The sequence below is a fragment of the Cavia porcellus genome, unplaced genomic scaffold (assembly GCF_034190915.1).
Source record: "Cavia porcellus strain 051 isolate PalLab524CR breed Dunkin Hartley unplaced genomic scaffold, mCavPor4.1 scaffold_1, whole genome shotgun sequence".
Classification (NCBI taxonomy): Eukaryota; Metazoa; Chordata; class Mammalia; order Rodentia; family Caviidae; genus Cavia; species Cavia porcellus.
Genome location: NW_026947484.1, coordinates 67,041,066 through 67,054,527, shown reverse-complemented (window position 1 = coordinate 67,054,527; position 13,462 = coordinate 67,041,066). Strand labels below are relative to the sequence as shown.

Here is a 13,462-nt window from a genome sequence, read left to right as displayed (position 1 = left end):
ACAACCCCCTCACCCTCATGTGCTGTGGCGTGCTCAAAGAGTAAGGTCTCAGAAGCACTCCTGTAGACTGCAAGATCACTATACCCCAGACTCCATTTAGTTAGCATGACTCAAAACTACCTCTGGGCAAGTCAAACAATGCACAAACAAAACAATCATTTTCACAGGTAAACTCTCCGTAAGGCTGCTGTCTCCACATATTTCTCACCACCTACCAGACAGGACAATGTCTAACACACTCTATATAATATTCTTCTCTTTGCCTCAAACCCATTATGCTTTTAGCCACACACATAGTAAGCACAGTGAAAAAAGCAGAAGGATATCAACCAAACTGATGCCATTGTACATCTCAGTGGTGGTATCAAGTCTGATATATGCCAGTAACACCACCTCTCTAAGTTACTTTCCACTTCAGTGAGTAACATGAGACTATAAGAATTTCGTATAGCAGGCACAGTGGTGCACTCCTGTAACCCCAGCACTTAGGAAACTGAGGCAGGAGAATTGTTCACAAATTCAAGGCCAGTCAGGGCTACAAAATGAGCCCAAGGCCAGCCTATACTGCATAGCAAGAACCTGTCTCAAAAAAAAAAAAAGCAAGCAAGAAAGCAAGCCAGCTAGCCATATAATCATCTTACGAGCAGTGGTGGCAACAATTTAAAGCTATCTTTTTAGCAAGTTCACATAAAATTAGGAAAATAAATGTGTTCAAAGAGCACATCAAAATGAGTCACCTTCCCTTACCTGCATTACACACAAACGAATAAAAAACGCAATGATATTAAAATACTATAGTTAATGAAAGGGCAGAACTAGCCTTCGTTAATCTTTACCTCACTTTAGCTCTCATGTTAGGCCATACAAAATAGTCTATTCCAACAGCAGCAAGAGATTACAAAATAAAGAAAGTTCAGGACCGTCTGCCTCGTCCAGACGCCACCAAAAGTGAAGGCATCGATCAGGAAGGCATTCTAGAGCTAAAACGGCCGAAATCGGGTGTTGCAGAGCAATGCCAGCTCACAGAGGACTACTGAAAGGGACTGACTACCTCAGTGGTCGGGCGCCTGCTCTTTTTACACAGAAATGACACAGCCACAAAGAACAGGCCCTCGCTGATTAAGAAGGAAGCCAAAGAGCTCTCTCTCCCTTCATAAATGCCACGTCACTCATTTGGAAAAATACAAGTCTTTGAACTAAGCAATGTAGCTAACATATGCTGAATCAAAGTAATAATAATAATAATAATAATAATAATTTGAGGCCACAAGATACAAGGAACATGTCTGTGTTACAATGATTAAAGCATTTACCCACTAGTTAAAGAAATGCCCCTCCTTAAAGGTGCCTTTAATGACATGAGAATAAATTCAGTTCTTTGTGGTCTTTAAGAAAACCAAAGCTGAATGACTTTCACTGCCTTACATCAAAATTCATTACAGAGCTTAGTCATTAATGAAGCTTTTTACTGGCACAGATCAATGGGCCAGAATAGCAAGTACAAAGCAAACTCACACATACTTGCTTGATTTGTGACAAAGGCGACACTGTACTGTCCTGTGTAAAGATTGGCTTTTTCAATAAATATATTAATGCCCATATTAGAAAAATAAAACAAACTGTACTTCATAGCACACTCTACAATCCATTTAAAATGGATTTTAGATCTAAATATAGAAGGTAAAAACAATAAAAATAAAAACTAATAAAACTAAAAAAATTATCTACATGACCTTAAAGAGGCAAAGGATATTTTAAAAAATATAAAAAGCACTAATTAGAGGGCAGAAAAATGATAAAATGCACAATTAAGAACTTTGCTTCACTGGAAAAACAATTAAGAAAACACAAAGTAAGCCACACAGAGAAAAGACCTGCAATACATATTATCAGTAGAGGCTCATCACAGTCCTAATGTGCGAAGTAGTCCTAGAAAACCAACAGCAAAAAACTACAAAGATGAACAGCACTGAGACACCACTATCCCGCCACCAGAACAGCTTAAATAAAGAGGCAACTAATGACAACCACCTTGAAGGAGGCAGAGTGACAAGAACACTTGTACAGCTGCAGGGAGTGTAAACTGGTTCATTCTGGAAAATGTCAAGATAATGGCTGGCCCTGAAACTGTTCACACATGCGCCTTCTAGCTCAGCAACTCTAAATCCCTAGAAATGCATGCTTAAGTTTATCAAATGATAGGTAGGGCAATGAGTTTAAACTTTTGTATTATTTGGAATAGCCAGAAACACCCAAATTTATACTAACAGTAAGACAGATAAACTGTAACATATTCATAAAAAGTTTTATCACTGTGCTTTTCAATACAGTAGTTGCCAGCCATATGTAAGTTTAAATGTAAATTAAAAAGCAAATATTCAGTTCCTCGGTCACACTAGCAGCATTTCATGAACTCAACAGCAACCAACAGCTATCCTACCTACTGGTGAAGGTTCCTGTATTAGACAGGACAGGACAAACTGTTTTCCTCACCAGAGAAAATTCCATCAGACACTACAAGTCCTATACAGAAATGAAAATACATGTGATACAAGTAACAACACTGGTGAATTACACAAACATGAAGTTGAGTAAAATAAACCAGCTGTAACTACTTCACAGCCCATTTTACTCCCCTCCCTCTAACCCTATTCCGTTCACACCAACCTCAAACACTAACAAAGGTCAGCACTCCTGGAGTCAGGCAGGGGGTCACTGTCAGGGGCTTGCAGCACTCATCAGAAAGGAGGGGAGGAACCCTGGGTATTTTGGTCATGAAGCATCTGAATGCATATACCTGACTTATGCTCACTACTGAGCGTAATGCACATTTCTGTGCATAAGCTGCACTTCAATAAAAATTACCAAAAGGAGAAATATTTGTTTCAGTCTGTTATTGAAGTCTTTATCAGTTTTCCTCTGATGAATTAATTTAAAAATTCATCCAGAATTAGTGATATGGCATACCTTGGAATGATTAGTTTTAGCCAAGAAAAAGGAATTTTAAAATCTCATATTCACCTTCTATTTTTACAAGACAATCATAAGTAAATAAATAACATAGTGGAACAAGGACTGAGTAAGGAAAATAAAATCTGGCTATGAAGCAGCTGTAGGACACAGGACGAGGAATGCACTTACAGAACGGGACTTTGAAAACTGACACAGTGACCAGAGACTCAATGGTAATTTAACTTCCAAGAAGGTCCCTGGAGAGATCAGAGAAAACAGGCGACCAACCTCAGAAAAGACACTTGACTCATCAAGCTGGCCATGAAAACCCCTGAACTCCTTCAGTGAGACTACTAAATTTAAAAAGTGTAACAAACAGAAGACTGAGAAGCAGGCAAGGCAGGTTTTCCACAGCACCCAGCAGCCAGCAATGAAATTAAAATCTCTCACCAACACAGCCACAGAGCATGCATTTGATGATAAACTCTGAACCCTGAAAAACCCTAAATAAATGTAATTTATTTATGTGATTTAGGTGCAAAGGAAGGGAAAATCTCCACCAAAGTACATATTATCCAAACAAACCTGTCATTTGTCTTTTTTTTTTTTGATTTTTCAAAATGGACAGAGTTCATTGTTAAGGAAAGTAGAATATTCAAACTAACAGTAATATTAACTTTATCTTCTTAAGAGTTTTGGAGCCAGAGAACAGAATTATAAGGAAAGACAGTGTTAGAAAGGCTACCAGGTCTACTCCTGCCTTGCTTTATTTCAGCAAACTGCTGTACGAATTCTCTTGTTAAAAATATATTCTATTGACTTCTGGGAGAACATGGCGGATAGATAGCAGCAGCTACGGAGGCTCTCTGAGATACCCCGCTTAGAATCCAGGAATGGGGCAGTGCGAGGAGTCCTAAGCAAGGGGAGATATACCCTGCCGACCCAGGAACGAACTAAGCTAAGAGAAACCAACTAGAAACGCAATCCCGGTGTTATAATAGGAACAGATAAAATCTCAACATGGAAGCTGATCCCGCACCATTGGAAGCCGCGATTTGAATTTCCTGCTGCTGCTGCTGCTGCTGCTGCGTCCAAATCGGAATGGCAGGGAGAGAGATGCAGGAAAACTCTGAGGGCGGAAATCAGCAAACAGAGTTGAGAACGGGACTGGCAGGGAGCCCTGCATTGACCTGCAGTGAGTGAGCGGAACAGGGACCCTTCCATAGAGTAGGAGGCTTCAGCAAAGGACATACTGGGACTGGGCAGACTTGCCAGAACAGGACGCTGCAGTAACTTTAGTCACATATTCCCCTCTCAAGCGGGATTGGTGGGGAGTGCCTGGCCTGAGTGACGCCTTTGACTAAGACTCAGCAGGCTAGCTCAAACCAGGTCCCAGTGCCTGGAGGTGCACCCTAGCAGTGAAGCTTTCAGTAGGTTGACCTGGAGAGGCGGCCCAGCACAGGCTGCCCAGGTCTGTGTCTCTCTAGTCACTGCAATGGGCGGGAACAACTAGCTGGCACAATTCAAACAAACTGTAACAGAAAAAGAGAAAAAAAACTGGGCTTCCTATATTTGCTTGTATGGAAGGAACAAAAAGTATGCAAAGAGGAAGCAACAAGAAAGGGTCCTCAGTCCGCAATCCTGAGAACACTGATCTAGGAAAGGTGAATGCAAAGGAGAATGAGGCAAGAAAACATGCAATATCAGACACGGCACCAATAGACATAAAGCCATATCTCCGGAGCCTCATAAACGAATTCAAAAGAGAAGTATTTAACGAAATAAAGCAAGATATAAGTAGAATAGTTAGAGAAATGCTAAGCACCGCCCAAGAAAAAACAGATGGTAAAATGGAAGAACAGAAAAAAAGGGGAGAATTGTTTGATGGAGCAAATAGAGAAAACATAGAATACGTGAACAGGTTCAAAGAGATTACCAGGAAACTAAAAACTCTATCAAAAGCTGGCATAACAGCTTGAAAGAAACTAAGGATAGCTTATCTGAACTGAAGGGCAGATTTTTAATGTGGGAGCATGAAATGAAAAACTTCTTAACAATAAGAAAACAGCAATAATACAAAGGCTAGAAGATGATAAGAGGATCTATAACTTAAGAATTAAGAACATAAAAGAAGTAGGGACACAAATAAATGGACTACAAAAGCTATTCACAGAAATAATCCAGGAGAATTTCCCTAATTTAGCAAAAGGTAAAGATACTCAGATGTATGAGGCATACAGGACCCCAGCCACCTACAACCCAAACAGAGCTACACCTAAGCATATAATAATCAAAATTCCAGAAATCCAATTTAGGAACAGAATATTAAAAGCCATCAGAGACAAAAAACAGATCACTTACAAGGAAACACCCATCAGAATTACAGCATACTTCTCTGCATAAACCATCAAATCACGAAGAGCGTGGGGGGAAATAATCCAAGCTTTGAAAGATAATAACCTCCAGCCAAGATTGATATATCCTGCACAACTGTCCCTAGAAATTGATGGAAAAACAAGGTGCTTCCAGGATAAAGAGGAACTAGGGGAATTTGCAACCACCAATTCAACTCTACAGAGAATACTGCAGGATATTCTAAAAAAGGAAAATACCAAGATTCCAGAAACAGTGGCAGAGAGGCCACAATGAATGGAGCAGAAAGCAAAATGAAGAAGACAAATGGACAACAAATGACAGAAAAACATCTCAACAGAAATGAGGCAGAGAAGATTGGATGGTAGGAACAGCTATTTTGAAGAAAACAAGACATTATAATAGTTAGTGCTGATTTAGTATCATCTTGTTTTGAAGTCCCATCTGTCTCCATCGGTCTTAACAGATTGTATCTTATTGGATTTTATTATATGTGATAATGTAAGCAAAAACTTTTTTGGACAAGGAGATTATAAAGAAACCATTGTTCGTTTTCTGATAGTTGGTTCTAAATAACCTGTAATACTGTCATTCTCTTGAAAGGTTTTACATTGTCTAGATATGTTTGGTGCTACAGTATACGAAGTTATACTCAAAGATTTCAAGGAAAGAGACACTATGGTAACTACTTTTATGTAGGGATATCTTGTGGTGAAACACTATTTATTTTGCTTGAATGGTTATGCTTTGACCTGCACTGTTTTGTTGTTATGCCCTCTTTTATCTCAATCTCCTTTTTTTATTATTTACTTTTTTATTTTTATCTTTTTAATTAAGGGAAAAATAAATAAAAAATAGCAGGACACCTTATAGTAACCCAATTTGATTTCCTATTAACTTGATTTGAAACCCTGTATTGCCCTCACCATCTTGTTTTGACTGATTTTCCCCTATTCTGCTTTGTTTGATAGTACCAAGTTCAAAAGTATAGGCAACAACTATGAAGACAGTAAGATTCATTATGATGCCCATTCTGGTTGACTATTATCTTCTTTTAAAGTCCTATAATGTCTCCAATGTTTTGGTTTTATTCTTTACTGTTTTGCTCAATTTTATTATAACTGATGATATAGGCAATTCTTTTTTAAGATAGCAAGAGGCAGTATGGTAACCATTGTTGATCACCTTGTATTTTGTTTTTTTGTATCATCTATTATGTCCATCCTTTTGATTTGACCAATTCTGTTCTATTATGTTACATGTGGTTTAACTCTCTGCAAAAAAAAAAAGTAATAAGAACTGTGCGAGTAATAAAACCCAAAATGTGTAATTGTCATTGTACAAAAGAGAGGAAAAGAAAGTGCTCTAAAGGATATAACTGCATATATATTTAAGTGTATAAGATAGATAACGATATTACTGAGTTTTGTTGGATCACTGAACAAAACTGTTTGCAGTCTCGCTGTTTGAATGTCTACTTTATATGCTTTAATTTTGTAACTTGAACAACTATTTCTAAGATAACAATATGTAATCTATTAACTAGTGATTTCCTGTTTATTCTTTCTGAAATTCTGTATAACTTGCACCCTTTTTGTTTTTTTCTTTTTCTCCTTAAATAAAATTTAAAAATACATATATTCTATTTTAACACATCTAGATAAGGAGATGTCTCTTCCTGTCTTCATCTTAATGACTGTAACTCAGAGGAAAATTTTTGTTAGATACTTCCTAAATCTGATATATATATATATATATATATATATATATATTGTTTAATTCCCAATAAAAACGGAAGGTTAGAAGCAGTCATCGTCTCCATAATGACAATTCATCTTAATAATTTCAAAACTACCAAAAATTATTTATAAGACATTTTAACATATATTACCTATTTGACACTTCAAATAACCCCAGTATTATTTGTCCCATTCTACAAATGAGCAAATTTAGGCTGAGAGAGTAGAGAAATTGAGAAAATTAAAGCTTAGGGGAAAAATGTGATAATTCCAAGATTACTCAACAATTTGGTGGGCAGACTCAAATTAAGCTACGTCCTTCATGTATAACTGCTGCTGTGAGTAACCCTCTTCATCCCTCCCTATTGCCAGCCAGAACAAGGTAGTACATTTTAAGATAGGCTTAGCAAATACTAAATAAAACAGGAAAATCTGCTTTTATAAAGAACTTGTGTCGTTCTATGTTATAAATCGTGTACTTTTGCAGTGTAATTTGTGATCTGTGCCTTCTCCACTAACTAACCCAGATCCCTCACAGAATAATGTCAGTCTCACTGCTCAATGCTTCCTTGCCCAAAAAGCCCAGAATGGACCAGTCAGGCGCTTTCCCCAGTGACTGACTAGCCTGAAATCAGCCAGAGCTCAACCATCTCAAGCCGCATTCTCCAGCCTCTGATTTCAAGACGCTGCTCCTGCAGCTCTACCCTCCTCCCTGCGAGCTTGCAGCCCCGCAAATCCTCTTCCTACTGACGTGAACCAGTGTCTCCTTCTGTTGCTTGCAAGGAGAGAACCACGCTTGATCTACCTCTTCAGACAGGCAAAAAAAATTACATGTTTATTAGTTCTGCCTCCACTGGGTGTTTATTATACAGCTGGAAAGTACTAAAATAAAATCAGTATCCTGGCATTTTGTACATGCAAAAATTCCTTCATGTTGAAAAAAAGTAGTCATTCCATTCATCAAAGGCAGGAATTAGTTGATATGTTCTCCAGAATACTGGGCTATATATTTTCTTCTTTTGATGAATAAAAAATAGCTTCTGAGATCTTAGATTTTTCAGGAAATTCAGAAATTTTAAGTGTTTTGGTTTTGGTTTGGCAGGGGTGGGAGAGTCGTTTTACCTTTTCTTATTTTGTTTTGTTCGGTTTTGTTTTTGAGGGCGGGTCTTGCTACTGGTCCAGGTTGAGTTTGATGTTACCATGTGGCCAGGCTGGCCTCAAATTCTTGGTGCTCCTCTGCCTCAGCCTCTCAAGTCCTGGGATAATAGGACTCCATGCTACCACCTGCAGCTTAGTACTTTCCCATAAGTCCTTCCTTAAAAATTGTTCAGGGAGGCCAGGCATGGTGGCTCACATCTTTATTCCAAGCATTTGGGAGGCTGAGCCAGGAGGGTCCCTGCGAGTTCAAGACCAGCCTGAACCACATAGTGAGATCCGGTCTCAACAGAGACAAACTGTTCAGGAAGGACAAAAGGTACTTCAGCCTTCGTCTTCTCAGCACCCCTACACCCCAGGAGAAAGGGGAAAACGGGGGTCAGAGCCCTTAGCCAGCTAGGTACAGACAGCTGCGATGGAGTGACTGCTGGGGCCCTAACCACTAGAACTCCCAGCACAGAGGCAGAAATTGCATCCTTCACTCAAAACTCCTTGGCTAAGTTCCTGATTTAGATTTTTTTGGGGGGAATTTGACACATTCATATGTAGATGATGGGGGTTTGAATGTAGATCTTGGGGGTCCAAAACTAAACAGTGTTTGTTTCTGTTTCATATATACTATATGCAAATTATCTAAAGGTAATTTCATACAGTATTTAATAATTTTTTTTGTCTGTTTCCTTTTTATCGGTACCGGGGATCGAACTCACGGCTGCCTGCTTGCAAGGCAGGCGCTTATGCCACTGAGTTAAATCCCCAGCCCCATAATTTTTTTCATAAAACAAGGCTCATGGCATACGCTCTTCAACTGAAGATGTCAGTTTATGCTCAACAAGTTCCAGATTTTTCAGCATTTCAAATTTTCAGGTTAGTTATCCTCAATCCACAGGACAGAAAAAAAAAGGTGAAACTGCCCACTCAGTGTTAGTTAGCCCAGGATGAGCGCTCCCAACAGCCAGGGTAAGCTCAGTACTGACACTCTGACAGTGCCTAAGAAGCCCTGATTCATAGTCCGCAGAAGCGGGTCGCCAGGGTCCACTCTGGACTGATCTCAATAAACAAAAACTCTTATAAAGTTCCTGGCACAGGGGGTGGTGGGTGGAGTGCGATGTGGGTTACACAACAAGACTGCTTGCTTCCTGTAAGGCAATCTGCACCCTGCTTGTAAGAAAATAAGGCACATGCAGAGGAACGCAAGGAGAACACCAACTGCCAAGAAAAGACAATCACACATAAAAATCAGGGGTTCAAACCCTGTCACTTACCTCCCCAAACTGTAATTTCAGAAAGTCCTTCACCATAACAGAGATGCTGTATCTCTTCCTTTTTATTACAAGTTGAATTTAGTACCAAAGCAAAGAAAAATCAGAAGAGTATGTCTGCATAAGAAATCAAAACTAACAGTATGAAGTTCCTCCTTTTAGAAAGATGATGGGCTAATTTCTCAGTCCGATGCTTTGCACCATGTACAGCCTTTCAAGCATCTTTGGATTTAACCTAGTGGCAAATACTTAATTCCTTTATTAATTAGCTAGGAACAGCTATGTTCTAAAAAAGGCAAAAATAATATTTAGAAATAAATAAACCCTATATCACAGCATACTGTATTCAGAAGTTGCCCAATATGTCTTTTCACTTGAGCTGGGTCCTAGTAGATCACCTATAAACATCGTTTATTTGGCGAGATCCAAAACCAGATAATAGATACACACTCAAGGAAGAATTAATCTTGATCTTGGTAAAAAGCCTGCAATATATTACAAGCTCCTTCCTGAGTATGCAAACAGGGTAAGATTTACAAAAAGGCATTTAAGTCCTCTTTCCTGTATTTATATGATCAAAATCACAGTGAATGCTGGGGCTGAGTGCCACCCAATGGAAAGGCAGGCTCATGAAAACATATGGTACGCCTTCGTCCTGTATCACTAGTCCTGACATCATGTGACTGCGGGCTCTTCCCAAGCTCACAGTGATCACAGAAGGTTAATGTTTTGAACTGACTCAGAACTCAGAAGCAGTCACTACAGCACAACGAAGGCCACTCAGGAAAGATGACTTCCAGAACTGCTTCAGAAAATGAAGAACATTGGGGTAAACGTATCTGAGGCAAGGGGAAAACTATTGCAATGTCTTTTACTGTAATGCAAGTTTAAAATGAAATTATCAGAGCTTCACCACATTTTTTGATCATACCACATACATAAAAATCAAAAGACACTCTGTATTTTGGTATGGCATTTTCAAAGTTAAACCAATTTCACAAAAAAGGTATAAACAACATCCTAGTATTACACAGGCTATGTAATTTTTAGGGTATGTTTTACTTTATAAAGTTAATGAGCTTAAAGCAAGTTCAAAGGCATGTTGGACAATAAAGAAAGCATACATTTTTGTTTATGCTACACCTATAGATTGTGGCCAATATGATCGCAGGTGCAGACAAGATTTTTTAAAAACCAAAATGGTTGCTTATGCCTAATTATATGCTTATATATAAACCAGAATGCACTTCCAAGTAACTGCTAATCTAACTCATAGCATATCCACTGATGTTTTACATAATTAATAAAATATACAGCACACAGGTTTACTTAAAAACTTCTATAAGAATACCAAAATGCAAAATATTATCATTAAATTAAAGATCATAAACAAGAAAATAAAAATTCAAATTCAGCTTAACTTTGACACTTCTCACAAGGACATCACTGAACCATTTTCCAGTCTGCTTTTATAAGAATTCTGCTCTGGTTAAACTGGTCCACTTCAATACTGCATGCACAATTCCTCCTTCCAACACCGGGTTCAGCCATCCGTTCTTCCCAAAGTGCCCCCTGGTATGTCTTTTCCCTTTTCTAGATTGTACATTTCTGGACAGCCCTAATTAAATTTCTCCGCACCATTTATTCCCTTACACAAAGAAAGAGACTTCAACCGCTGTTTACTGATTTGAAGAATCATTTCATCAACTTTAGAAGGATGTTTCAGCTGTTTAAGCATACAAATTTTGCCTATTCATAAAACATCTATTTCTTGAGCAACTTCTATATATACAAGACAGAATGCCAGGCAAAGTGAAGAATACAAAGATTGAATTAATATGAGATTTACTTCCAAGAAGCTTAGAATCTGGTCATGAAAGTAAGATCAATCCTAAATAACTGTAATTAGTACAAGCTGGACAATTACATACAAACACCCTGCTATAGGATATAGGCTATGTAAAATGAGGTGTGATTCCCTAGCATTATGTAGCGGAAACAGAAACTCTTAGAGTAAGTGGCAGCTGACTTGAATAGAAAGCACACGACATATTTTCTTAACATACATTAACAAACGCAAGGTGTGGCTGGAGGGTAGGAAGTGAATGGATGTGAAAGCGGACAGACAAGAGATGCTTCAGAATACAGGTGTATGCCACACTGAAAATGGGATAAATGCAAAAGCACTTTATTAATTAAAGGAGATTAAATACGAGAAATTCAAAGCTCATTACACACTAATGTCACAGTATTAGTCTGTTAAGTGCCCAAAAGACATGGGAAGATTTCACAGGATAATAATGATAGCCCAAAAAAGTCAATTTATAACCACAGTATTCAACAGTAAGTCTAGTATTGACATAAAGGTCTCAAATAACAGTGTGAAATATTCTGTATGTTATAAATCTTGCCCTATCCTCTGCACCTACATGATGACCTGATTCATGATTTTCCTATATAATCTAGTATCAGGGCAAGACCCTGATGTATTCTTCTGGGGCTTCTAAATAATACATTCTTTGGTAAAGTTTAGGTTAGCTGTACTAAGTGATAGCACATACACTGACAAGCACTCGTGTGTACACACACAATACAGATACACAGCACAGATGGACGCATTCGGAACTCACCAGGTCATCACGTGATCAACTAGCTGTTGCCCAGGAGAGTCACTGGCAGAACAAACAGCACCCTTCAACAGTATATTCTCACTACTAGAAAGAAATAAGCAGGCCATGTATTTCAGATAACTATTACATCGAGATTTCTTAGTGTAGAGAAAAAACCAGAACAAAACCTAACCCTTTACAATTTTAGGGTGCTAAAATCTATAAAGCTTTCTCTGGTTCAGTTATCCTGTTCCGGGGCTCACAAACCTGCCCGACTCTTAAATGTGAAAGCAGGCAGAATACTTGCCGAGGTGATTAACTGCCATTGGAAAACAACTGTTGAACTGGAAAAAAGGAAAGCAAACAAAGTCCAAGCAGGTTTACTGCACACCCTGGGAGGGACCTCTCTGTGGGCAGAAGAGGGTGTGTCTTGTGGTTTTTGTGGGGTGGGGTGAGGTGGGGTGGGGAATGGCAGGCTTGTGACTTGCTGGTGTGTCCTCTGGGGACTGCTCATGACCTAAGTAAAATGAAACCTGTGTTTCTCTAAGATCCCGGGTGGGTGCATTCAAACGGGCAGTGCCCCTAACCAGGCTCTAGCTAGTATGATCATAACAATAAAATTAATGGGCCAAAGATACAGCTCAGGGCACAGTGCCTGCCTGGCAAGCACAAGGTCCTAAGTTCATTCATGGTAACAAACAAACAAGAAAAGAAAGGAGAGAGAAACTGTCAGTTAATTTCCAAGACTCACCCCAAAAATAAAATAAATGCATGGTTTTAAGATGACTTGATATACTTAGAAATCTTTGGTTAGTAACAGAGATGAAGAGACACAGAATTGCCTTATTTTATCTCTGGATTCATTTTTGTGAACTCAATTTCAGTTTACAAGCCACAGTTGGCTTGCCAACTTGCTGTTCTCTACTGACAGTGGTAAACGGGAATGTGCCTCACGGTGGATTTCCCAAAAGTTCTGACAGAATGAAAATTCTTACTGGGGCTCTAAATTACTGTATAGGTACAGAGGGCCTTACTCTAAATCCGCTAAAAACTGTACTTCTGAAAAACATACACAAAGGAAGGGAGAGTGACTGATTAGGGGAAGAACAGCAAACAGTAGAAAGACGTTTCCACAGGGTCCAGATTTCCCTTTTCTCACGTTGGCGGCCTCTGCTGGGCGATCAGGCCCAGGGCTGTCAGCTCCGGTCCCTCCTCCAAGCCTTCTGCAGAGCAGATGCAGCACCAACTCCAGTGCAAAGCCACCCTCAAGTACATCACGCAGCCCTGTCTGCTATCCAGCAGTATTTTAAAGAGCAGTTACAGCATTTGTTTTTACCCAAGAGCAAGGAGTTTTCTATTTCAACTATGTGAT

General features: G+C 39.0%; 1 protein-coding gene across 1 annotated transcript in view; it reads right to left on the bottom strand.

Moving 5' to 3' along the window:
- Positions 1–13,462, bottom strand: part of Gnaq (G protein subunit alpha q) — a 283,318-nt gene that overhangs the window by 170,232 nt on the left and 99,624 nt on the right. The gene's annotated exons all lie outside the window — the stretch shown is intronic.